Source organism: Gossypium arboreum, chromosome 2, assembly GCF_025698485.1.
Source record: "Gossypium arboreum isolate Shixiya-1 chromosome 2, ASM2569848v2, whole genome shotgun sequence".
NCBI lineage: Eukaryota > Viridiplantae > Streptophyta > Magnoliopsida > Malvales > Malvaceae > Gossypium > Gossypium arboreum.
Genome location: NC_069071.1, coordinates 53,851,522 through 53,864,331, shown reverse-complemented (window position 1 = coordinate 53,864,331; position 12,810 = coordinate 53,851,522).

Here is a 12,810-nt window from a genome sequence, read left to right as displayed (position 1 = left end):
AAAAGTGTCACACATAAGTCCTATTAACTAAATTCACATGCAATTAACTAAATCAGAGCTTAAAACTTTCACACATTCATATTCACATATTTTAGACAATAATTATCATATTCAAATAATTTGGTGACTCGGTTTAGCAGTCCCGAAACTGCTTTCCGACTAGGGTCACTTTAGGGCTGTCACAACTCTCCCCCACTTAGGAAATTTTCGTCCTCGAAAATCTTACCGGTAAATAGGTTTGGGTATCGTTCTCTCGTAGAGTTCTCGGTTTCCCAAGTAGCTTCTTCGATTCCGTGTTTGAGCCATAACACCTTTACTAACGGAACCCTTTTGTTTCGCAACTCTTTCACTTCACGAGCTAGGATACAAATCGGTTCTTCTTCATAACTCAAGTCAGATTGAATTTCAACCTCTGATGGACTAATTATGTGCGAAGGATCGATCAGAACGTCAAGCATCGAAACATGAAAACGTTGTGGATCCTTTCATGTTCAGGGGGCAAAATCAATCTATACGCAACTGGACCGACTCGTTCGGATATTTCATATGGCCCGATGAACCTCAGACTCAATTTGCCCTTACGCCCAAATCTGAGTATCTTTTTCCAAGGTGAAACTTTAAGAAACACTTTATCTCCCACCTGATACTCGATGTCCTTTCGTTTCAAATCCGCGTACGACTTCGACGATCGATGTCGCCTTTAGACTTTCACGAATTATTTTTACTTTTGCTCAAAGATCTTTAATCAAATCAACTCAAAATTTTAGTTTCACCGAGCTCGGTCCAAAACAATGGTGTACGGCATTTTCGAATCGCACAAAGCCTCGTAAGGTGCCATCTTAATACTTGATTGAAAACTATTGTTGTGCGAATTCAATCAAAGGTAAATACCGTTCCCATGAACCACTAAACTCAAGGATGCAACATCTTAACATATCCTCAAGTATCTGAATTATCCGCTCGGATTGACCATCGGTTTGGGGATGAAAAGCGGTGCTAAAATGCAACTTGGTACCCAAAGCTTCTTGCAACTTCTTCCAAAATCGCGAGGTGAATCTCAGACCTCTATCCGACACAATAGAAATAGGTACCCCGTGTAATCTCACAATCTGAGAAACATACAATTCAGCTAGTTTATCCAATGAAGAAATCCGTGCGTACGGGGATAAAGTGAGCCGACTTAGTCAGTCTATCAACAACAACCCAAATCGCATCTTCCTTACTTGACGACACTGGCAACCCAGTTACAAAATCCATCGTGACTCGATCCCATTTCCATTCAGGTATCATGATCGGTTGAAGTAATCCCGTAGGCACTTGATGTTCCGCCTTCACTTGCTGACATACTAAGCACTTCGATACAAAATCGGAAATGTCTCGTTTCATACCATGCCACCAAAACTGACGTCTCAGATCGTTGTACATTTCGTACTCCCCGGGTGAATTGACATTCGGCTACAATGAGCTTTGTTCAGAATCATCGAAATAAGTTCTGAATTTCTTGGAACACACAAGCGACTTCTGAACCTCAAACAATCGTCATCATCAATTTGAAACTCTGATTCCTTATTCGAAACACATTCAGCCCGTTTTGCAACCAGTTCATCATCGACTTTCTGAGCTTCACAAATTTGATGAATCAACAATGGTTTGGCCTTTAATTCTGCCACTAACACATTGTCGGATAGAACAGACAAGTGTACATTCATCGCTCGTAAAGCAAACAGTGTTTGACGACTTAAGGCATCCGCAACCATATTAGCCTTTCCCGGGTGATAGTCAATGACAAGCTCATAATCTTTCAACAACTCGAGCCAATGTCATTGTTGTAGATTCAAGTCTCTTTGAGTCATCAAATATTTGAGACTTTTGTGATCCGAATATACATGGCACTTCTCACCAAATAAGTAATGTCGCCATATTTTCAAAGTGAATACGATGGTAGCCAGTTCGAGATCATGGGTTGGATAATTTTTCTCATGTGCCTTTAGTTGGCTCGACGCATAAGCTACAACTCGACCTTCTTGCATCAATACACAACCCAACCCAGGTAAGGATGCATCACTGTAAATGATGAACTCCTTGCCTGATTCGGGCTGCACTAGTACTGGAGCTTCCGTCAAATGAGTTTTCAATTGATCGAAACTTTTCTGACACTTTTCCGTCCATTCAAAATTAACATCTTTCTGAAGTAGTTTCGTCATTGGCGTGGCTATCATCGAGAAACCTTTACAAACCGTCGGTAGTAACCGCAAGTCCCAAAAGCTCGAACCTCAAGAATATTTCTCGAGGCTTCCAGCTAAGTATGGCTGAAATTTTTCTGATCAACTTGAATACCGATCGGATACCACATGACCCAAGAAGCTCACCTCTCTTAACCGTAACTCACACTTCATCGAACTTAGCATATAATTGCTTATCTCGTAAAATCTGCAACACTAATCTCGTGTGCTCAAAGATGCTCGGTTTCGTCTCTTGAGTAGACCAAGATGTCATCAATAAACACAACTACAAACCGGTCTAAATACGGTCCAAGATCCAATTCATCGATCCATAAATATCATGGGGCATTAGTGAGCCCAAACGGCATCACTAAGAATTCAGAGTGACCGTATCTCGCTTTTGAAAGCGCTTTTGGGTATGTCCGAATCTCGAATTCAAGAATCGATAATAACCCGATCTCAAACCTATCTTTGAAAACACCGAGGCTCCCTTTAGTTGATCAAACAAATCATCAATACGCGGTAACGGATATTTATTCTTTATTGTCACTTTATTCAGCTGACGATAGTCGATGCACAACCTCATGGTTCCGTCCTTCTTTTTCACAAACAATACTGGTGCACCCCAAGGTGAGAAACTTGGTCGAGCGAAACCCCTATCCGTCAACTCTTGCAACTGGGCTTTCAACTCTTTTAACTCGGTTGGTGCCATATGATATAGAGCTATCAAAATCGGTGTAGTCCCAGGTACAAGCTCGATACCAAACTCTACCTCCCGAACAGGTGGTAAACCCGATAATTCTTCGGGAAAAACATTCGGGTATTCACAAACCACCGGCACAGATTCAAGTTTCCTTTCTGGCTCTTTATTATCAAGTACATACGCAAGGTATGCTTCACACCCCTTTCTTACATATTTCTGAGCCAACATCGATGATATTACAGCTGGCAACCTATTCAAGTTAGTAGACTCAACTCGGATTACCTTGTTATTTACACACCTTAAATCGATGGTTTTTCTTTTGCAATTTACAATTGCATCATGTACGGTCAACCAATCCATACCGAGGATAACATCAAATTCGTCAAACGGTAAAAGCATCAAATCGGCCGGAAAACAGGAACCTCGGATTACTAGTGGACATTTCTTGCACACTTTGTCGACAAGCACGTAACGACCCAAAGGATTTGACACCCGAATTACAAACTCAGTAGACTCAACAGGTAGAGTCTTACTGGATGCTAAGGTTTCACATATATAAGAATGAGTAGAACCAAGGTCAATCAAAGCAATCACATTAGTATCAAAGAGAGTAAAAGTACCGGTAATAACATCTGGCGAAGAAGCATCCTCGCGTGCGCGTATGGCATAAGCTCTAGCAGAGCACGAGCCTCGATCTGGTTGTAGCATCTCTAGATCCTCTCGACCGCCACTAGCATTGCTCAGTATTCCTAGATGGTCTACCCGAGCAAGAGTAGCACCGTGTTTCCCACTCGATTTACGCTCTGCTCGCACAATCGCGGCAATCTTTAATAAAGTGGTCACTGATCCGCACTTGTAACAGAGCGGTCATGGAATCTACAACTCCCGAATGCCATTTACCACAATCTCGACACTCGCTCGCCTCGACGATCATTTCCAACACTGGCGATCGAAGTGACTCGTGCACTCACAGAGGGTCGATCGTGATCTCGTCTAGAAAAACCCGAAGTGTCTCTAGACCGGCCTAAGTCATCTCTAAATTTCTTCGATGACTGTTGGAAGGGCTTCCCCGAAGACCTCTTACGAAACTCCTTTGCTCCCACCTCAGCTTTTCTTTTCTCCATACTGAGCTCCTCGACGTTGCAAGCTCGCTCGAGAAGTACCACAAATTCTCGGATTTCCAAAATGCCAACATACAGCTTTATATCATCATTCAGCCCATCCTCGAAACGTTTACACATCACGGCTTCTGAAGAGATACATTCTCGAGCGTACCGGCTAAGCCTTACAAACTTTCGTTCATAGTCGGTAACCGACATGGAACCTTGTTTAAGTTCAAGAAATTCCTTCCGTTTTTGATCCATGAATCTCGATCGATATACTTTTTCCAAACTCGGTTTGGAAAAACTCCCAAGTTACTTGCTCTCTGGGCACAATAGAAGTCAACGATTCCACCAATAGTAGGCGTAATCACGTAGCAAGGAGATAGTACACTTTAGGCACTCATCGGTGTGCAAGATAGCTCATCGAGTACGAATAGTGTTGTCCAACCAAAATTCAGCTTGCTCGGCATCATCGCTGTTCGTAGCTTTAAATTCGATAGCCCGTGTTTTCGATTCATCAACTGGGGTTTATTTGACCTTATTTGGTCAGTTGCCGGAGGTATTGTAGGTGCGGGGGTGGTATTAGTCAAGAATGGAGGTTGTGGAACAGCCATATTAGTTCGAATGTATTGGTTGAAACAATCATTCATCACGCTATAAAAAACTTGTCTAGCCTCATCATTCGGATTAGTAGCAATAGGTTGAGAGTCTGCCAGCACTGTCCCTTGTGCGGGAGCAGGCGCTACACTCTCAAGATCATCAGCTATCGCTCGGTTGGGATCGGGATCCATTACTATAAATAAACACACTTTCAAGTGTCAGAAATCACCACACTATCAAATAATCACATAATGGCATGTATAGCTAGACCCAAACGTATTACGGTAGTCCTAGAATCGACTAAACCGTGCTCTGATACCAATAAAATTGTAACACCCCATACCCGAGACCGTTTCTGGAGTCGAATACGAGGTATTTACAGACTTATTTCATTGATTCTCACAGTCCATTTTAAAAATTTCGCATAAGTCGGCTAATCACACATCATTACCTTAAAAATCATATCTTGAGTTCCAAAACTCGAAAACCAGTTTCAAAAATTTTACCTAAAACTAGACTCATATATCCATCTACAAATTCTTTTCTAGAATTTTCGGTCAATCCAATTAGTACAGTTTATTAGTTAAAGTCTCCCCTGTGTCAGGGTTCGACTACTCTGACCTTCATGCGTTACGACTTATATATCTTCCAGTACAAGGCTTCATTACTTATTCTGTTTGTTTCTAACGAAACTAGACTCAAAAATTAATCTATACATATATGGCATGACCTCTAATTATCTCTGGTTAATTTATAGTGAATTTCCAAAATTAGATCAGGGGATCCAGAAATAGCTCTGGCCCTATTCCACGAAAACTTAAATATCTCTTAAAATACGACTCATATGTTCGTTTCGTTTCTTCCATATGAAATTAGTTTCATAAAGGTTCAATTAAATAATTTATTCACTATTTAATTCCATTCCTACTATTTTTAGTGATTTTTCAAATCCACACCACTGCTGCTGTCAGCATCTGTTTTTAAGGTAAACTTTATCTATTTCATGGTTTTTCCATGAATCAACTAGAAAATTTGTCATACAAAGCCCCAAAATGATCATGATTAACCATTCCAATGGCTAATCGTTACTAAACATTTCCATACCTCTCAATGAACAACATACAAAACGATTATAATGCTATGCTCAAAGAGTATATAAGCCATTTTCGCATGGCTATCCAAATTTATACAAAACCAAGGGTACATGACCAACAACAAAAGGGTAGTCCTATACATGCCATTTTCGAGTTCAACCAAAAGTGTACCAAAAGGGCTTTGATAGTGTGGACAACTTCGACTTGCAATCCCGAGTCCGATAGTGATTTAACCAAAATCTATAAAACAGAGATTCAAAGAACGGAGTAAGCATTTAATGCTTAGTAAGTTTTGAGCAATGAAATTAGACACAACTGATGTATAGCATTCATATAACTAAACGGATAATTTCATATACACATATTCTCAAAAATCAGTCCTACTTCACATTTCCAACCCTTATATCCACACATAAGGGATCAACTTAACCAAAGGCCGGAAGCTCATTAATTGACTGAGCGAATAATATTTAAAAGGAATCAACTACCCCAATGCATATACGAAACGTACCTCATCGTTGGGATTTTACGAGCGTATTAATTGAAATTATTACAGCAAGATCGCTCATTCCCAAACCCAAGTATCTTCAGGATTTATCTGGATATAACCACTCGCACAAGGCCTTCGGGTCTTAGCCCGGATATGGTTACTAGCATAAATGCCTTCGGGACTTAGCCCGGATATAGTCGCTAGCACAAATGCCTTCGGGTCTTAGCCCGGATATAGCAACTCGCACAAATGCCTTCGGATCTTAGTCCGGATATGGTCACTAGCATAAATGCCTTCGGGACTTAGCCCGGATATAATTGCTAGCACAAATGCCTTCGGGTCTTAGCCCGGATATAGCAACTCGCACAAATGCCTTCGGATCTTAGTCCGGATATAGTCACTAGCATAAAAGCTTTCGGGACTTAGCCCGGATATCATTCGAATAACCATGCACATATATCAATAATCATGACACATCCATATTTCATTTCCATTACAAAAAGCTCAAACACAAGACACTTATCACACTTACTAATTTCGGCTCAATAGCCACATACAAAGAGCACGATTTTGATTTGCTTTATGACATGATCTCTATGCACATACGGCTACCCATCATACGTATAGACTAATTAATTCAACATATATTTCAAGTAGAATCATTATATCACCGTATTTTTGTTATGACTATACGTTATGACTTAATCAAATCGTAAACTAAGTTTCATTACTCGAAAACTTACCTCGGATGTTGTCAAACGATTTCAGCGGCTATTCGATCACTTTTTCCTTTCCCTTGTCCAACTTTGGTCCTCTAAGCTCTTGAGCTAATTCAAGCAAATTTAACTTATTAAGGTCTGATTATGCTAGCTTATGGCCGAATATGACAAGGAGTTGATAGGTCATATGGCCACCTTTAGCTCAAATACAAAGCGGTCATACGCATTTTTAATCACATTGAGCAATTTAATACAATTAATCTAACATTTCCTCATGTGCACCTTCATGACCGAATACACACATCATTAACCTAATATCAATTAACTAAGCACTTTAACAAATTCTCCTTGAGCCGATTATCTAAGTCAAGATAAAAGCATCAATATGCTTGCCCCTAACCGAATACATGCAATACCAATCTATCTCATGTGGCCGAATATGCATGTCTATGTTGAGGCCAATTATATGCTTAATACTTCCTACAAATATGGTTACTTGTATTAACTACATACCATTTTGTTTCAAGTTCAAAACTCGGCTAATACACATATGTACACTAGTAATCAAATACTAATATTTGCACTTCACCTTACTACTATTTCTCATGCAAATAACATGAACAACAACCATATTTCCTACTATGGCCGAATGCATCAAGACACCATACCATTTCAATTTTGGTCATGGGTTAAACAAAGAACCTAATGTCTATCTCAAAAAAAAAAAAAAATGCTAAAAAGAAAATCCAAGAGGCATCAATCCACCTTAGCCGAAACTTAACTCATCTTCATGCATCATCACCAACGTCAAACACCACCCAAGAAGACAACACCCATGGCCGAATACCATCTCCATCACATAGCAAAGATTTAAACCATGGGCTAGGTAGAGCTCAAGCTAACAACTAAAACATGCATGCATCTCATGGAACATCATCAAACGTACCTTAATCTAGATACAAGTATGGCCGAACCTCCTCATCCTTTTCTTCCCCTTCTTCTTTTGATTTTTCAGTCATGAAGAAACAAATGAGAACCTTTTCTTTTTTTTTTTTTCATCATCCTACTAACCATTATTATTTTATCATTTCTAACATAAACCATTAACACAACATGTTTATGACATGTTTTACCCATCACACTTTGTCCACCCTTATTGTCATGGCCAGCCACTACTAATTAAATGGGGGAAATTGACATGCAAGTCCACCCCTTTGATTACATGCACTAATAGATCCTTATAGATTAACCTATCACATTTCAAAAGTGTCTGACATAAGTCCTATTAACTAAATTCACATGCAATTAACTAAATCAGAGCTTAAAACTTTCACACATTCATATTCACATATTTTAGACAATAATTATCATATTCAAATAATTTGGTGACTCGGTTTAGCAGTCCCGAAACCGCTTTCCGACTAGGGTCACTTTAGGGCTGTCACAATATATATAAACACTTATGACATAACATAGATTTACTTTAAATGATATCATGAATTCATAAATATATCTCAATTTTGTAAACGTAACTTACACATTTTCCATCTTACCAAACATTCATCACATATCGAGCTCATTCATATGAGTTTATCGTACATAGACCAATTAAAATCACACTGTCATATTCTCTCTTCATTGATTTACTTGTCGATTGACTTACAAGTGTACCTGTTGAACACTCAGAATATTATTGGACACATGGAAGATTTACACATAGTGCATCAAATGTAGCCACATGCTACCTCCTGTCACAATCACATATTGCTCACTCAAGAGCTAATCACGGGCCTGCTCACACAAGTCGACAACAGACGTAACTACTCTGGTCTGCTCACACAAGTCGGCAGTGTACCATAATATATGCCAGGCTACCCAACCATCGGTAGGACGTACAAGACCAGCACCTGAATTCACATATCACATATACACATATCCATGAGCTCATATTCACATAGTTCCTTGTGACATGTCACATTGCATCCTAAACTATTCTTAAGGTTCAAACGGGGTTTTCTCGATATCTCATGTTTGTCAAATTCATTCACAGTCTCATGCTCGTAGATTACAACATCATTCATACACTTGACATCATAAGTAATCATATAAACTCATACATTAACAAAATAATAAAAATATGAAATATCATTGCATTATTTAGACATGAACTTACCTCGGTACAAAATATAGATAATTTATACGATTTAGTCCAAAATCTTGTTCTTTCCCTGGTCTAGGTCCGGACTTTGTTTTTCTTGATCTATAATAGCAAATTCAGCTCATTTAATCATCACATTGTTCAAAATAGTTCATAAATTACAATTTGGAAAAATTACAATTTTGCCCCTAAACTTTCACATAATTACAACTTAGTCCCTAGGCTCGTAAAATGAAATGTGTTCATTTTTTTGGTTACCCAAGCCTAGCCGAACCTTTACTATGCTCATATCAGCCCATATTTTCCTTTATTTCACATTATTACTACCCACTTTTACACTTTTACAAACAAGTCCCCTTTTTCACTAAAAATCACCTAGTAAAAGATGTTTATCATGCATCAAACATTCATATTCCTCCATTAATCAACAAAATACATGCATGTTACACATGGGTCAAATTTCATACATGAACCTTAGCTCAAAATATAGCTACAAATGGATAGATCATGCTTCAAACATTTCAAAAATACAAAGAACATTAAAAACGGGGCTAGGATTGACTTACAATCAAGCTTGAAATGTTGAAAAAAACCCTAGCTATGGTGTCCTGCAAATTTTCAGCAATGAGAGAAGAATATGGACACCAATTTTGACTTATTTTCCCTTTTTATTCTTTTATTTACCAAATGATCAAAATGCCCTTAGGGTCTTTCTTTCAATATTTTCCTATGCATGTCCATTTTTTCCAAAATTATAGAAAGTAGTCAAATTGCTAACTAAGACCCCCTAATTCATAATCTATAGCAATTTCATGCTTAAAGCTTCTAGAATGCAAATTTTAGATCTTACTCAATTTGGTCCCTAAAATTCAATTAGACATTTTATGTATAGAACTCCTCCATGAAACTTTCACACAAGCATGAAATCATATCATAAACCTCATGAGAATCATAAAATAAATTTTTCTATTTCAAATTTGTGGTCTCAAAACTACTATTCTGACTAGGCCATAATTCGAGATATTACAATTCTCCCCCTTAGGGATTTTCGTCCCTGAAAATTTACCGGTGAAAAGATTCGGGTATTGGTTCCTCATGTTTTCCTCGGTCTCCCATGTAGCTTCTTCAATCCCATGCCTTTGCCATAAAACTTTCACAAGAGTAATACTTTTGTTTCTCAATTGCTTGACTTCCCGGCCAAAATCTTAATCGTCTCTTCACCATAAGTCATATATGGTCGGATCTCGACCTCTGTCGGTGAAATCACATGGGAAGGATCGGATCGATATTGATGCAACATAGACACATGGAACACATCATGAATATTTTCCAATTCGGATGGTAAGGCTAACTGATAGGCAACTAGCCCTACTCTCTCAGTAATATCATACGGTCAAATAAAGCGTGGGCTTAATTTGCCTTTCCGACCAAACCTCAAAATCTTTTTCCATGGGGACAGTTTCAAAAATACTTTATCACTGACCTGAAACTCACTCTCTTTCCGTTTCAAATTTGCGTATGATTTCTGTCTATCCGAAGCGGCTTTCAGGCAAGCTTGAATCACTTTTACCTTTTCTTCGATTTCTTTAATCAGTTCAACTCCATGAATCTAATTCTCTTAGAGTTAGATCCAATACAAAGGCATTCGACACTTACGCCCATACAATGCCTCATAAGGTGCCATTTTCAAACTCGACTGAAAACTATTGTTGTAGGCAAATTCTACAAACGGTAAATACTTTTCCCAATTACCTTGGAACTCAAGGACACAACACTATAACATATCTTCAAGGATCTGAATTACTCGCTCAGACTGAACGTCGATTTGCGGATGGAAAGCGGTACTAAAATTCAATTTTGTACCAAAAGCCTCTTGCAACTTCTTCCAAAATCGTGATGTGAACCTCGAATCTCTATCCGATATAATCGATAAAGGCACTTCATGCAACCTCACTACCTCATAAATATACAACTCGGCTAGCTTGTCAAGCGAAGCATTGATGTGTACTGGTATAAAATGAGCCGACTTTGTCAATCGGTCAACTACAACCCATACAATATCTTTCTTTCTCAGTGTCAAAGGCAAACTCGTCACAAAGTCCATAGTAATACAGTCCCATTTCCACTCGGGAACCACCACGGGATGAAGTAAGCCTGAAGGTACTTGGTGTTCAGATTTTACTTGTTGACAAATTAGGCATCTTGAAACAAACTCGAAAATATCTTTTTTCATACTTGGGTACCAATACAATTTTTTCAAATCATTGTACAGTTTCGTACTACCTGGATGCATAGACAAACGACCACTGTGAGCCTCGAGAAAAAGCTTTTGAATCAATTTATTATTCCTAGGAACACAAATCCTATCTCAGAACATTAAGCAACCATCAAAATTAATCCAAAAATCTGATTCTATACTTGATTCACATTGGGCACTTTTAGCTTGCAAATCATCGTCACTTTGCTGAGCTTCACAAATCTCTTAGAGAAACATCAGTCTAGCTCTCAACTTCGCTAGAAACAAACCGTCGTCTGCTAAAGCCAATTGAGTGTCCATAGCCCTCAACGCGAACAAGGATTTCCTAATCAAGGCATTAGTGACCACATTCGCCCTTCTCGGTTGATAATCAATCACTAGCTCATAGTCTTTTATCAACTCTAATCATATACGTTGCCGTAGGTTCAAGTCCTTTTTAGTCATCAAATACTTCAAACTTTTGTGGTCAGTATACATCTAACATTTCTCACCATACAAATGATGTCTCTAAATCTTCAATACAAACACAATGGCAGCCAACTCCAAATCGTGTGTTGTATAATTCTTCTGGTGCAGTTTCAGCTACCTTGAGGCATAAGCTATTACCTTGCCTTCTTGCATAAGTACACAACCCAATCTATTCAAAGATTCATCACTATACACCACAAATTCCTTTCCCGGCTCAGGTTGTACTAAATTTGGAGCCTTAGTCAACAATGCCTTTAGCTTCTCAAAACATCCTTTCGTCTATTCGAACTAAACATCCTTCTATAACAGTCTCGTCATCAGAGTAGCAATCATGGAAAATCTTTTAACCAACCGTCTATAGTGATCGGCTAAGCCTACAAAGCTTCTAACCTCTGAACATTTCTCAGCGGTTTCCATTCAACAATAGCTGAAACCTTACTCGGATCGACTCAAATTCCATTACCCAAAACAATATGCCCCAAGAATCTGACTTCTCGAAGCCAAAACTCACTCTTACTAAACTTAGCATACAATTGTTTGTCTCTTAAGGTTTGTAGAACCGTTCTCAAGTGCTCAACATGCTTAATCTCATTATGAGAATAAATTACGATATCATCAATAAAAACAATGACAAATTTATCCAGGTATGGTTGAAAAATACGATTCATTAAATCCATAAATACAACAGTAAATTCATTAGACCAAAAGGCATAACCAAATATTTGTAGTGACCATACCACATCTGAAATGCAGTCTTTGGTACGTCTGAATCTTTGACTCTCACCGGACCTTATGTCTATCTTCAAAAATACTGTGGCCCCTTTCAATTGGTTAAAAAAATCATCAATTATTGGTAAGGGGTCCTTGTTCTTTATGGTTACTTTATTGACCTGTCTATAGTCAATGCCCAATCTCATCGAACCATCTTTCTTTTTCACAGATAGCACCGGTGCGCCCCTCAGAGAATAAATGGGTCTCGTGAAACCTTTGTCCATC